The sequence below is a fragment of the Rhipicephalus microplus genome, chromosome 4 (assembly GCF_043290135.1).
Source record: "Rhipicephalus microplus isolate Deutch F79 chromosome 4, USDA_Rmic, whole genome shotgun sequence".
NCBI lineage: Eukaryota > Metazoa > Arthropoda > Arachnida > Ixodida > Ixodidae > Rhipicephalus > Rhipicephalus microplus.
In genome coordinates, this window is record NC_134703.1 from 151943356 (window position 1) to 151957577 (window position 14222).

Consider the following 14222-nt stretch of genomic DNA (forward strand, 5'->3'; position numbering starts at 1 on the left):
CCGCTGCACGCTGGGGGCACTCTAACGCAGCGCCTCCAGAATACTATTCACCGATTTCCTTGCGCAGAACATCAAATAAATGTCTTGTTCGCTCTCTCCATACGCAAGACTATCGTCTTTCGACGACATTTGCAGAAAGATGCAGATACGGGGCCAATTTTTTTGCCTGTTTTCATGAGCTGCCGAACAAACTCCTCCGTATTGTTACGCAGAAGACGTGCGATGCGCGGAACATGAAAAAAATACATGCTTGCTACAGATTGATTTCGTCCTCCGTTCTTCACCTCTCTCTCATCCACTTTCTCTCTCTTTGGCCTTGTGGCCCCCTGTCACCCATGCAGAGCCGCGATATGATTATCAGAGGGCATGATATGATTATGAGAGAATGCGTTGTGGAGGACGCCGGAAATTTCGACCATGCGGTGTTCTTTAACGTGCATTGAGATCGGGCACTACCCGCGCCCCTAGCATTTGATCTCCATCGAAATGTGACTGCCGTGGGTGGTATCGAACCCGCAACCTTCAAATGAGCAGCCGAGCAGCGTGTATCGTTGCTTCCAGGAAGCCTGCTTCAATGAGGCGCACTACCGAGAGTGGTAGTCTCAGTCTCTCTGGCCGATCGCTTTGCCTTTCTCCTATCGAAGGGTTCACTTCCTGATCGCTAGTCGATAACCACAACAATCAGTGCGTACAATTGGCCACATACCTGCCTTCTTTCATTCCTCTTTGCGCGACGGGCCTTATAATTCTTTTTCTTATACCCACTAACCTATTCGCAACTGCCCTTAGCACTGGTACATATACATCTGCATTTTTTTTTAAGCACGTAAGTCGTGTACGCTTCAGATGGCGTCCTTCTCCCCGTTCTTCTCGCGCACAGCGTTTCCTTTGCTCTTGCCAGCCGCCTTCTTCGCAGTTTGCAGTGGTGTGCCGAAGCGTGATCCCGCACACCGCGGCGGCGGCGGCGCGCCCAGGTGCCCCGTTAATTAGTTTAGTCTGGAACCGCTAAAACTTTTTTTTTTCCCCGGAGGGTGGCTCTCGCACGTCATGAACAATAAGGCTTCTCGTCGCGCTGCGCCGTCGCTCGAAACTATAATCCACGGGGGCTTGCCGCGCGAGCGGGCAAGAGGTGAGAGTGGCGAACGATCAGCAGCAGAAAGAAGAAGAAAACTGCGTTTTTCTATTGCTTTCTTTCTGGATCCTTCCATCATTCGATCGAGCAGGCTCAAGAACGTAGGCGCGACTATAACGGGTACAAGAAAGGTGCATGCAAAAACGAAAAGAAAGCGGCAGTTTTAGAAGCGAGCGTCCTGGTTTTATTATTCCTCCTTTAAAGGCAGAGCGCCCGTGTTGTTTTCGGGTGCGAGCTACGCTCCGTTGGCTTGGAAGCCAGCGTTCCTAGTCCTGAGGTCGCCTCGGCGGACGCGGGCATGTGGCCGCTTGCGTGTGCCCTCTCCCGTCCTCCCCCTCTATCTGTGTCCACCCTCACCGGTCCCCTTTGGAATCTCTTCGTCCAGCACGTGAGCTAGGAAGTGTTGCTCCCTCTCTCTTTTACTTTCTTATCTCCCGAAATCTTCCAGAGAAGTGGCCGGATTAAGGGCGAAGGATTCGCGTTTCCTTTTAATCCTCCCGGAATTATCGCGCTCGCATCGTCGCCTCGGTGACCGCCCTCTAGCGGTGATGCCCGAGAGGGCAAGTTCGAAGTCGCTAAGGAAAGCGAAAAAAATAATTATAAACGAACTAAAAGCCCTTCATGGTGAAAAAAAAAAAGAGAAATAGTTGAGATCAATCCCAGCTCGCGCGCAACTCCCTTGTGCCACTCATGCTGAGATTCTTATTCGTCGTATACGGTAAAGAAAAATACGAGAGGGACGATGGAGTGACAGACGCAGTATAAATGTCTGTTTGCTGCGCTGACTGCGCTCGTTCAGTTTGTGCGCGCTCATTGCCGGCTTGTGTAACATGATGAGTCATTGATGTATATGCGTAACCTAGTTGTTGAATCAACGTATGAACCTAATAAACCGACACGACCTTGTTTGTAGTACTAACTGTAAAATGCGGTAGTTGTGACATAACGAGAAAGAAAATTAAAGTGGATGAATAGTCAACTTCCCGGAAGTAAAAGCGAGAGAACTTACAACCTTCGGGCAATGCGTCCAGTGCTCTACCTACGGTGCTAAAGTGGTACTCGTGCCTCCTTTGGTTTCATCTCGTTGCCAGCTGGTTTACTCGGGTTCAGTCTGAAAAAAAATAATATACGAGCCCTTCATTAGTCTGCTCTTGCGTCATGTTTATGTACATTATAGGCGCAATCGAACCATTACATCTTGACTACTTCCACATCTTTTTCCTACTGAATGTCACAGGTTGCCTCTCGGTTCCAGTGGCTCCAGTCGGTGTGCTTTATTCAACGTACAGATGCTGTTTGAGTTGTGCAGCTCTCGTCGCAGTGGTTGATTTGTCTACTCGTGAGACCTAAAAGGTCGAAGGAATTCGTCGGAGACAGCTGCTACTTAGAGTCTGTCATTATAAGTATAACGGTAAATCCATCTTGCCACTTGCAGAGGAGGTCATCACGTGCGTTGACGTTCGTTCGCGAAGTTACTGAAGCCGCGGTTGCAACCTGACCTCGCTTGGTAGATGCATTGCGTCTTTGGGGTTCCGTGATTTGACTGTCCGTGCGTGGCAAGTGCATTCTGCCAAAGGCGCCGTGCCATAATGGCCTCCGGAGAGAAAAAAAAAACACGGCGAAAAAAAAATTAAACGCACAGGACTCTATTGTTAGATTGCTATTGCGAGGAAGCATTGTTGCTTTTACAACTATGTTTAGTCAACTTCAGTCATGATGAGCCAAGGATAGCCGCCTCTAGCCAGTATTTACTCAATGCTGTAGCCATTGCGAGTAAATACGCATTTGAATTCGGTGAGAAATACCCATCGCATCAGTTCAGAATATCCGTGGAAAAGGCCGAGAAAGGCGCTGCCATTGAATATAGTTACGTGGCAGTGTTTTTCCAAGGAGTTTCATCGAATGAACGTTTTTTTTCTCTCTCTCTTTTTTTTCAGACATGAAAGCGAAATAATGAGTTACCCAATCGCTACCGCCCAGTTCGGGTCGGTGAGCGCAGACAGCCGCGCGATGACGTGTGAAACAAAGGAGTATGGAAGCGGCTACAGGGGCGGCGATACAGTGGACTTCTTTCCTTTATTGGTGAAAATCACTCTTATCCGCTTAAAACGGAAATTGCCGCCTGCTTTCGAACGACCTGTCGCGCCATGCGTCTCACTTATGCGATTGTGACTTATCGCGAATATCGCTCCCGCCGCCTGTGGAAGTGAAGGATCGGGCGTTTTTAAGCCTGCCGTGGCTGTGGGGATGGCCGATTGGTGCGCAGCGCGGTGTGGTTGATCGCGTTTTCTTAAACCGAGCGCGCTGAATTAACGTCGGCTGCAGCCAAAAGGAAAGTGCGTGTAGAAAGAGGGAAAGCGGTCTTCGAGAGCACCAGTGATCATTGGACGCTGCCGGGTGGTGGGCGTAAAGAACGTGGCCGTTTAATTTAACGGTGCCGTGGAGCGCGTCGGGAGTCTTCCAGTTTTGTTCTCTTCTTCTTCTTCGTATGACCCGAGACGGACTCTTCGTGACTCCGTGGGTGCTTATCGATTTCGCTGAGGTCATTATTCATATTAAGGGGGGGGGGGGGTTGAAGCGCCAGCAAAGGGAAAAAAGGGATACGAGGGAGGTCGTCGCGAGTTGCTGCCGCTGCGCGGCGTGCGTGTCCGCCATTGCACGATGGTGTTGTTTTACACGCGCTGTCATTGAGTTCATATTCGCGTCGGCCGCACCGGAGTCGCCGGCTATGCAGAGATTCAGGCACTTCTCCCGCTTGAGAACGAGGGTCTTTGATTGGTTACCTTGCATTTTGAGCGCACGTGCTGATTCTTTGTTCGTTGCGTATTGTGTTTTCTATTCGATCTTTGTTTATCTGCGCTCGCATCGGAATGAAGCAAGTGTTCTTGGCCTAAGCCAGGATTCGGTTTTTCAGAGCGATTCAACAAAATCTTGATAGTTGAAATCCTTTCTCTATTCTTTTTCCACCCCTTCCCCTTTCCTAACGCTGAATAGCAGGCCAGAAAATGCACCCAGGCTGACCTCGTGGCTTTTATGTCGCAATAAACGTTTCTCTCTGTCTTTGTTCTTGGTTGTTCAACGTCGAAAACTTGGAGACATTTTTCAGGGAGCTCTGAACGTGTGTAGAATTGTGAGACAAACTTCTTTTTTTTTCACCGAAGTGTGTTTGCACTGTGTGTTTTCCTTCTTCTGTGTTAGTTTCTGCGGGCTTAACTTCCTTTTCCCAAGCACATGGTAGCAAACCGGAGATCTACTTCGGTAAACCTTCCGGTACTTTGTTTATCGTTCTCTTCCTGTCGTTAGAAAGAGAAGCGAGCTTCTCCTTGTAAACGGTCTTACTGCAGTGAAGCCGTCTTTCAAAAGTGGTTCTCATGTGTTTAGCGTTAGCATGGAGGAGTGATAGGATACGTAAAGAGGATGTGATAAAAAGCTTCGGTGCCAGCTCGGTTGCATTAAAGAGAGAGGGACAGGAAGTGGGTGGGGGGTATATTGCGCTTTACCTCTCACTTGTACGAAAAAATGACCGCCCATGTACCATTCTGCAGCCCTTCCTTTTCTCTATTTTGATAATTTGATGTCCCGAGAAAGCCCGGCGTGAGGTACGCGTGCATCTTGGCGGAAGAAACTTCTGTCGGAGGTTGCACGTGCTTAGCAGGGCGTAGGTCGCATTCGCGCAGGTGGGCCTCAGCTCGCGTAGTGCCCAACTGCCTGCAGCGCACACCTCCGTTTGATGCGAGTAGGCTTTTGCCCCCCTGCTGCCATAGCTTATATGCGCCTGCCCCACCGAGCTGCGACGTTGAAAGATAGCACGCATTCTGAATCTAGTTCAATCAGCCGCTAACAGCCAATTACCTGGTACGTCGGTTGACCGTCCCAGGTGGCTATCGCAGTGCGTGTACTTCGAGCTGCTGTAGCTCCCCTCGCGCGTTCCACTTGGATAGTGTAAAGTGCCTCAGCGACAGGTTTTAGCCGGGTGAGCCGAGGGCCCCGCGAATGCCAGCTACTTATGTGCAGTATGCGAGAAGATTCGTGCGTGTAATACAAATACCGTTATGCAGAAAATGTTTTCGACTGAGGCTCTGGTACGTGAAATCTGCTCGAGATAGGGACTTTTCGGTACGCCTGTCATTTTCGAATTGCTTGAACCAACGATAACTTTTAAGGCGGGTGCGAGATTAAAAAAAAAGGTACATTGCGTTCTTTAAGCTAGGGAACAATTTCGTGTCGCTGTTATAGTTCAATGCCCGAATCACTGCGGCGATATTGCACGCAATTATTGGCATACGTGGAATGATTCCTTGCGGCAGCACATGCCTGCTGTACGTGCGCAGTTTATTTATTTTTTTATTTATTTATTGTATCCTCAAAGGTTCCGTATGGAACTTTACATGAGGGGTGGGCGATGAAAGGCGGTATCAAAAGTAATGGTTAAGATGCAGTTGAGTCTGCTGCTTGTATGGCATTCCTGAAGCGCGCAGAATCCCGGATGATAGCCGCCTCTTCCGGAAGGTCATTCCAGTCTCGGGCGGTGCGCAAAAAGAATGACTGTTGAAATGATGTGGTGTGAGCACGTGGCGGAATTACAGCGTTTGGATGACTTCTGCGATGGCCTCGATGGACTGGTTGGATGAGCTGGTTGTCACGTGTGGCTGAATGAAAGAATTTGTGAAAAAGGCACAAACGTGCAATATGACGACGAAAAGCGAGGGTAGGAAGCTTTAACTGGTTTTTTAGGTTGGAGATGCTGGAGTAACGGGAGTAATCTGAAGCAATGAATCTGGCTGCTCGGTTCTGGACAGATTCCAGAATTTTAATATGATTTGTTTGGTGGGGGTCAAAGACGGCAGATGCATATTCAAGTTTAGGTCTGACAATGGTGATATAAGCGAGTAGTTTAACGGAAGGTGGTGCCATGAAAATGTTGCGGCGTACGTAACCAAGGGCACGGTTAGCGGAGTAAGCTATGTGATCTATGTGGTCACCCCATGATAGGTCGCTCGTAAGATGGACACCTAGATATTTGATTGAGTTAGTAGCAGCTATAGGACAGTTGTTGATGGTGTAAGTAGCCGGCGCGTAGTTTCTGCGACGATGGAAAGAAATGAGCAATGTTTTATTCGTATTCAGAGACATCAGCCAAGTGTTACACCACTGTTGAATGCGTAAGAGGTCATGCTGTAGGGAAGAAACATCGGTAGAGTTATGTATTGGACGGTAAAGGACACAATCGTCGGCAAAAAGACGAATATTAGATTGAACAGAAAGTGGAATGTCGTTAATATATATCAAGAATAGGAGAGGCCCGAGGACGGTACCTTGGGGCACGCCAGACAGAACTGGGGAGAGGTTGGAAGAAAGGTTATTAACATGCACAAATTGTTTGCGGTTTGTTAAGAATGCTTTGATCCAGTTGAAAACATACTGGTGAAGGCTTAGACGCGAGACTTTTAGTAGGAGACGAGAGTGAGGCACCTTGTCAAATGCTTTTTCGAAATCAAGAAACAGTGTATCAACTGGGATGTTACGATCTATGTGGAGATGGATGTCATGCAGGAATAATGTTAGTTGGGTCTCACAGGAGTGACCTTTACGAAAGCCATGCTGGTTTGGGTGAAAAAAACTTGCAGATGATAAAAAGCTGGCAACATGAGAGAAGATGACATGCTCCATGATCTTAGAACAAACACTAGTGAGCGAGATGGGGCGGTAGTTACCTGCAGATAAACGATCGCCCTTCTTGAAGACCGGAATGACCTTCCCAATTCTCCAGTCCAATGGGACTTCACCTGTATCGAGCGACTGTTGGAAAATGATTGATAGTATGGAACCAGAGATATGCTTAGTATTTTTAAGAATTTTGGCATTGATGCCATCTATACCACATGATGAAGAATTTTTTAATTGATTGATTACATTAACGATTCCCTCTGAGCTGAACTCAATCTTCGGCATTTGCGGAAAAGCGAAATGCGGATATTCAGGAAGTTCTCCGCTAGCTTCGTTGGTAAAAACGGAACAAAATGTAGAGTTCAAGACAGATGGAACGTCACAATCGGCAATAGGGGATCCAGAATTGTCACAAAGAGAAAGTGTAGTTTTATCATCCGGTTTCATTATTTTCCAAAAGCGGCGTGGGTTGTCCCGAAGCATGTTGGGTAGTGTGGTTGAAAAAAAGTTTCTCTTTGCCAATGCCAATAATGCCATGTATTCTTTGGCTGTACTTTTATACTTGTCCCAGGCTAGTTGAGAGTTCGATTGCCTGGCAGAACGAAACTGTCGTTTCTTCTTATTTTTCATACGTTTTATACTGACATTAAACCAGGGAGAACGAGATCTTTCACATATAGTGATTGTTGGAATGTAAAGTTTGATCAAGTCCTGCATCTTGGATTTAAATAAAGCCCAATTAGATTCAGTGGATTGTTGATCGTAAGTTGAGGAAAATTCACTATAAAAGGCTGCTAAGTCGTTGTTCATAGCGACATAGTCGGCTTTGTCGTAAAGAGTCAGTAATTTCTTCGATTTGACGCTTTTTTTTATCATGTTACCGGGAAACGTAGTGTGGATCGCGGTGTGGTCACTGAGACCGCTAATATAAGAAAGAGAAGAAAAGTTATCAGGATGTGACGTAAGCAGAAGGTCAAGAACGTTGCTTGAATGATCGGTTGTGCGCGTAGGAGAAGTGACAAGCTGTGATAGACCAAACGTTAAGCACGTGTGTAAGAATTCATTGGAGACATTATCTGTGTTTTGGCAGGTGGATAGCTTGGACCAGTCAATGAAAGGAAAATTGAAATCGCCAAAAAGCAAGATGGGAGTACTAGGATTAGTAAGCGTTATCTCATGTAATACGTCATGAAAATCAGATGCAAACGAACTTTCAGAATTGGGTGAACGGTAACAGACGCCAATGAGCATATGCGGCGTGGTTGCGTGGCTGCGGACCCACAACATTTCTAAAGGCGTTTGCACGCTTACAAGGGAACATTGCAATTGACGATTAGTGGCTATTAGTACACCGCCACCGCGAGAGCTGTCCCTATCCTTGCGGAAGATATCGAACTCAGGCAGGTTGGGAAAGAGCTCAGGACTTGAGACCAGAGAATTGAGCCAAGTTTCGGTGATTATTACGACGTTACTAGAAGAGGATGAAATGAGGCTGCTTATGGCGTCACGTTTCGGTATGAGGCTACGAATATTACTGTAAAGAATTGATACATCATGTTTAGAAGGCTTATCTGGGTTGCCGACTTTCTTTGCTAGTTGCTAACGTTTGTACTCGACAACAGTCTGAGTAGGATGATCAAATACGTATGTTTTGTTACCACAGATAAGTTTATCGTAGCGCAGTTTGATGGGCATGTTTTGAGCCTTGCCGAATTCAACCAAGCGTCTACGGGCCAAGCGCGTATGCGGAGGAAAATCTTCACTTATACCGTAGACAGTGCCTTTCAGCTTGCCGCCCCTAGAAAGAATGTGGTCTTTGTCCTTGAAATGGGCAAACTTGACAATTATTGGTCGATTCTTTCTGTCTTTAAAAGCGCCAAGCCTGTGAGCCCTTTCAATGTTGCGTGCTTGAATTGTTATATCAAGATTTTTTTCGCAATGCTGGATGATTAATTCCTCTGAATCGCGCCACGTCTCCGTTTGTTTGTCTGCGAGGCCATAGAACACTAGGTTGCATCGGCGAGATCTACATTCCATATCTTCAACGCGAGCAGTCAGCTGAGATACCTGAACACCGCAGTTGTTCGTGACTGTTTCTATATTTTCAAGCTTGAGATTGATGCTTTGAATTGACTTAAGGTCGGATTCAATCTTGTAGAGTCTGTTATTGATGTCATTAAACTTTTTTTCGTTTTCGGACAGCGTCTCCTTAATGGAAGTTAATTGTTCGATCATAGCTGACTGCCCATTTTGTAACACTTTGAGCATTTCAAGTAAGTCGCCCGACGCTTTAGTAGCGGGGCCGGGATTAGTTTCGACATCACCTGCTAACAAAAGTACTCTCATCAGCATGCATGTACAGTCATATATTATCACAAGCGTTCGCCGTGGGCCCGGCAGCACAAACAATGCACGAGAGCTAGTACGCTTAGCATAGAGGCAATACTGATTCGTTACCTGCGTTACGAAGAAACGAAGCCAGTTAGGGCGATGCATCCTTAACGTGCCGCCGGGCCCACTAGTCGCGGCGATGGTTTCACCAGGCTTTATAGACTTTTCCAAGGGGGAGGGTAATATGCTGGTTGCAGATAGCACGTAGTAAGTCCGATCCATGCGCGGGCCGTACCACCAAAGATGAGCCTGCCGCGCAGATGATTCTGCGCAGACTGTTTGTGCAGGCATGCAGCCATCACGGCCATCCTCGTGGAAACTGTAGTCACTGTTGAGCGTATCTGCAGGTCCGGGGTGCGGAACGCCGGCATCCTGTAGAACACCGACGGGCTGCCTCTCGATCCGAACCGGGAAAGGCTGCCAGGAAAGCACGACGAGCTGCGTTACGAAGAAACGAAGCCAGTTAGGGCGATGCATCCTTAACGTGCCGCCGGGCCCACTAGTCGCGGCGATGGTTTCACCAGGCTTTATAGACTTTTCCAAGGGGGAGGGTAATATGCTGGTTGCAGATAGCACGTAGTAAGTCCGATCCATGCGCGGGCCGTACCACCAAAGATGAGCCTGCCGCGCAGATGATTCTGCGCAGACTGTTTGTGCAGGCATGCAGCCATCACGGCCATCCTCGTGGAAACTGTAGTCACTGTTGAGCGTATCTGCAGGTCCGGGGTGCGGAACGCCGGCATCCTGTAGAACACCGACGGGCTGCCTCTCGATCCGAACCGGGAAAGGCTGCCAGGAAAGCACGACGAGCTGCGTTACGAAGAAACGAAGCCAGTTAGGGCGATGCATCCTTAACGTGCCGCCGGGCCCACTAGTCGCGGCGATGGTTTCACCAGGCTTTATAGACTTTTCCAAGGGGGAGGGTAATATGCTGGTTGCAGATAGCACGTAGTAAGTCCGATCCATGCGCGGGCCGTACCACCAAAGATGAGCCTGCCGCGCAGATGATTCTGCGCAGACTGTTTGTGCAGGCATGCAGCCATCACGGCCATCCTCGTGGAAACTGTAGTCACTGTTGAGCGTATCTGCAGGTCCGGGGTGCGGAACGCCGGCATCCTGTAGAACACCGACGGGCTGCCTCTCGATCCGAACCGGGAAAGGCTGCCAGGAAAGCACGACGAGCTGCGTTACGAAGAAACGAAGCCAGTTAGGGCGATGCATCCTTAACGTGCCGCCGGGCCCACTCCCACTAAATAAATAATAATAGTTAAGCATAGAGTGGAGGAGGGGAGTGGGTGGGCGCGACTCTTCCATTTCGCCAGCCTCCCATACGCACAAGCATCGAACGCGAGCGCGTCCGAAGCCCGCGGCTTGCCCATCTGAGCAGAGCTGATGTGCAGACGTCTCCAGGGGAATCGCTCGATTCGGCGGCCAGGAATTCTAATCAGTTTTTGGCCGGTGAGCGAAGAGAGAGAGGGGGGGGGACAAGGGGTGGCCTCGGGGCGCCACCACCGCCGCATATCGGCCGAAATAAGCGTGCGGGCGGGAGGACCTGTTTTTGAAAGAGACGGGCCGTCGCTTGTGTGATGTGTGGCAGCGGACGTGCACAGGTCGCAATATTTTCCAGCCGCCGTTTGGCCGCTCGTTGTTCGGCGCCGTCGTTGCTGCCGAAGTCGTGGATTGGCCGGCCGGGAGAATAGATGCCGGGAGTGGGCAAGACTTTTTTTCATTTTTTTTAATTCAATATCTTTCTCTTTTTTGTGCCGAAATGTCCGACGAGGCCTCAAAGGCGTGAACGCGTCAGTTGCAAGACAGCCGGACGTTTTCTGCTGTGATCTCCGGGATATCGGCCAGCTTATTTATACGCGTGCGGTGTACGATCACGCGGCCGTGTGCGCCCTTCTTTTCTCCTCTCCAGCGTTTTCGACAGCGCTGCGTCGTCTTTCGCGTCTGTCGGTCAGAACTGCCATCGGTCACCCGGTGTGAGGTCACTTACGAAAACATTGACATTTTCACTTTGTGCCCCCGTATTGCGCTTGTGTGTGGTGTGTGCGTGTGTGTGTGTGTGTGTGTGTGTGTGTGTGTGTGTGTGTGTGTGTGTGTGTGTGTGTGTGTGTGTGTGTGTGTGTGTGTGTGGTGTGTGTGTTCTGATTTCGTTTTCAGATCTCGCAAAATAAACTTTCGCTTGCCAAATGTCCCGTCCTCGACCATTTCGTATACCGAGTTTGACATCTTTGTCCGACAGCTCAGGAGACGGCAAAACAAGCTGATATGGATCACGTCAGTAAACGCTCGGGTGACTTTACTGAAAGTTCGACATTTCCATCGGTCACTGGGTTAAAACACTAAAAAGCAAGTTGATTTATACTAGTAAATTACTCTCGCACGCTGCCAAGACTACCGTGCTTGCCTCGAGAACACGCTTAAGAAGCGAAAGTAAAATTAGAAATAAATCGTGCAAGAAAATGCGAGGGCTGATTCCACCTTAAATTACCCGTGCCAAATGGTCGTCGTCTAATGGGTTTCATGAGTTGTTCATACTCAGTAAGAATGAAGTACATCGTCATCTGATGGGGCTGCTGACTTGACATATTAAGTTTGAAGAAACTTCGCCGAGCTAGTGTCGCCGAAAATCGGAGAAATACACTTCGGGGTTCGTGGTGTCACGTGTGGTGGTTTCGCCGTTAAATTGGAAACCTTGATTTTCTCCTCTGTCAGTGAACCTCAATGACGACATCAACGTAGTGTTCCTAGCATACAATTTAATAAACTGAAGAGGTTCACTGTTTCTTTTTGGTGTCCCTCTAATATATTGTGCATGAGATGGCGGTCTTGCTCCGTGCTGGGCATTTGTTTGCACATTCACACGTCACCTTGCGGCGGCCTTGGCGGAGAACATCCTAGTCCGGTGGCAATTGTGATCGAAACTGCAATCTGCGTGTATGTCCTAATAATATTGCAATAGGGTTATAATGGCGCCACTTAGAGCAAGGAAATTATACCGAAGTTGGCATTCAAATTTGTACTGCCGGCTGTCCATATTGTTTAAACATGAGCGTGTAATTGTTGACTAGATTGCAATGAATGGTGCATCCAGTAATGGCAAAATCCGTACTTGCTATGTACAAGTGGCGTATTTCTAGTCTTGGGCGAGCATGTTACATCAGTATGGTTAAGAGACTTGACAGTGAAAGAGAGTTCAAGATTTGTATGATCGAAGTACCGATTGAGGCATCGCTAGTTCTGTGTACACTCGTAGTTGTCGGTGTATGTGTATGTGTGTGCGTGTGCGTGCGTGTGTGTGCGTGCGTGTGTGTGTGTGTGTGTGTGTGTTGGGGGGGGGGGGGGCTTTGCCTAAATCCGGGGCACGCGAATATCAGTTTTCGCCGGCTAGAGGCGAGCATCGCCGCCCTCTTAGCCAACTAAAATGGCGTGTTGTTTCGCTCTCTCTGTATTGCATGTTCTATTGTTTTTTATGAAAGCCAGTAGTCCATTATAGGCTTAAAGTTAGCGAAAACATTATTGTAGTGTACTTCTAGATCTACTAATAGTGTTTAGCTTGTCAACGATTGATTTGTACTGCAGCTAATGTTAGGTTTCAGTAGTGTATGTAGTACCCATCTCGTTAGAGTAAGCATTGCGGTCATCGGCCATGCGAATCAGCGATACGGAGCTACCTACTGTTCCGGCGCCGTCGTTTTTTAGGTGGATGCTGCTTCGCGTTAATACCAGTCGCCAAGCTTCGGGTGGACCTTAAATATAAAACTCCCAAGCATTTCCCCGAGGGTGAACATGGTTAAGTGCGAATGCACGGGGTGATGCTATGAGGGGTATTTATTAATTCGCACTATTATATTTATTAATCACACTATGGTGCCTTTATGGTGTAATGATTCCTGGGAATCGCAATTTGATCACACGGGGGTGTTTACGTTAATTCACTGGCGAATGCCAACGGATTTTAACTTTACTCCCCCTCATAGCATCACCTCGTACACTCGCATATGCTCGTACACAATAGCATCCGCATCTCGTTGTCGTTCCGCTTCTTGGGCCGCGTTCGCGGCTCGATGCTGACGCCTCATCTCGGCCTCGCGAGCGCGCAGTTCACCATCCGCTGCACGCTTCGCCCGCTTGTCCTCGGCCTCGCGAGCGCGAAGTTCGGCATCCTCTGCACGCTTCGCCCGCTTGTCCTCGGCCTCGCGAGCGCGCAGTTCGGCATCCGCTGCACGCTTCGCCCGCTTGTCCTCGGCCTCGCGAGCGCGCAGTTCGGCATCCTCTGCACGCTTCGCCCGCTTACGTTCGGTCTCACGAGCCCTTCGCAGCGCCGCCTTGTCTTCCAACGTCGGCGAAACCACCGCGGTACCGTCACCTCCAACGACGGGTGCAGTGCTGGCATTCGGTTGTGCTGCATTCGTTGTTGATGGTAGCGTTGCCTCCGGGACATCCATCGCACGACCTGCTCTCGACGGGAGACTGAGAGAGAAGGCGGGCGCGTGAGAGAGAGGGGTGCGCGCGCAGCTGCAGCGAGCGAGGAGAGCGGAGGAGCGAGCGAAGGGGGAGGGGGACGCGCGCAGCGACGTGAAAGATATAAGGCGCGTTACTGACACCGATATCAGCGTCGCGTCCGTGGCTTATTCGGTAGAGCGTCGCGCTGCGGCCCGCCAAGTCCTCTTTCTTTTAAAGATAGAGTGAAGACTGCGGACGCCGCCGACGGCGGTGGGTGGTTTGGGGTCGCTTATAAAGTGTATTCACACTTAAAAGCGAGCTCTGGCCTTGGTCGCTCGGAGGTTGTGGGTCGGCTGCCGGCATTTATACGGTCGCGCGGGGCACGTGCGTCCTGCTCGCTTGGCACGGGTCGCGTCTCTCAAGCGCCTGTGCGCAGTCCGTGTACGATGAAAATCCTATCGACGTGGCAGAGCAGACGAGCGACCTGTGTGCGTGCGGCGGAAGGTTGCCTGGCTGTCCGCTGACCCGTATGGTACCGCTCTCCGCGGCCGCAGCGGCGCTAGCTGGGCGAGGTGATTACCGG